A 962-nucleotide genomic window follows, 5' to 3' on the forward strand; every position below is an offset into this window, starting at 1 on the left:
AACGCCAGCGCCACCCACTGGCGCACCAAATAACAGCCATACGTAAAACAGGTAAATGGGCCCGGTGTGTTCTGAACCTATGAGGAACAAGATGAGCTCATCTCCTCAGGAACCAGAACCAGAACCAGAACCACCTTCACATCCAAACGGCTCCATCAGCTCCGCCTCTCTCTGTCCAAAAGGGCGGCGACCAAAGACCCTAAAACAAGCAATCAACAGGAAATAGCCAATGACAACTTCCTGCTGATTCGCTGTCCTGTCGAGATGCTAGCAGTTAGCCGTTAGCATCTCCCGTTTCAGTCATTTGACTTTTATGATTGCTGATTTAACGTCCTTTAACGTAACTTTCTAGAAAACGGCTTCATTTGTAGGAAGAAAATATCACAGTTAACATTACAGCTGTTATTATTGTGGAATGCATAAATAAAGCTTCCAAAAAATATATATATATGTTTTGTGTTTAATAGGATCGGTTAGGAAGGCGTTAAAAACCCTCCTGGATCCAAACTGGAGCAGACGTGTTGGATATCTTCCTCCTCGTCCTCCTCCTCCTCCTGGTGCAGGAATAATATTGGAGGAGAAACGCAGTCAGAATGGGATTTGAACATTCATTTTGTGCCGTGCTCGCTCGGTGTGACCGAAGGGGATTCGTGCGCCGCCATTCTCTGTATTAATGAAGCGCTACCTGTGATCATTCTGCAGGAGGTGGAACCGGCTTGGCAGGTGTGCTGCCGCTGGGAAACGGATTCAAGGAGTCGGGGTTGCTTTCAAGGCACGTACAGAAAACAATGGAGGCTTCAGCAGGTAATCGTCCCATTATAGGAGGCGGAGGGACTAATTGGAATTATACTGGAGCAGGCAGGGAGCTCATTAAAACCTGGAGCAGCACCTCCAGGTAAACAGTCACTTTAAGGGCTGCACTAATACGAGGAGGCAAAGTCTTTATTTCTCACTTACCAATG

The sequence above is a fragment of the Brachionichthys hirsutus genome, chromosome 2 (assembly GCF_040956055.1).
Source record: "Brachionichthys hirsutus isolate HB-005 chromosome 2, CSIRO-AGI_Bhir_v1, whole genome shotgun sequence".
NCBI lineage: Eukaryota > Metazoa > Chordata > Actinopteri > Lophiiformes > Brachionichthyidae > Brachionichthys > Brachionichthys hirsutus.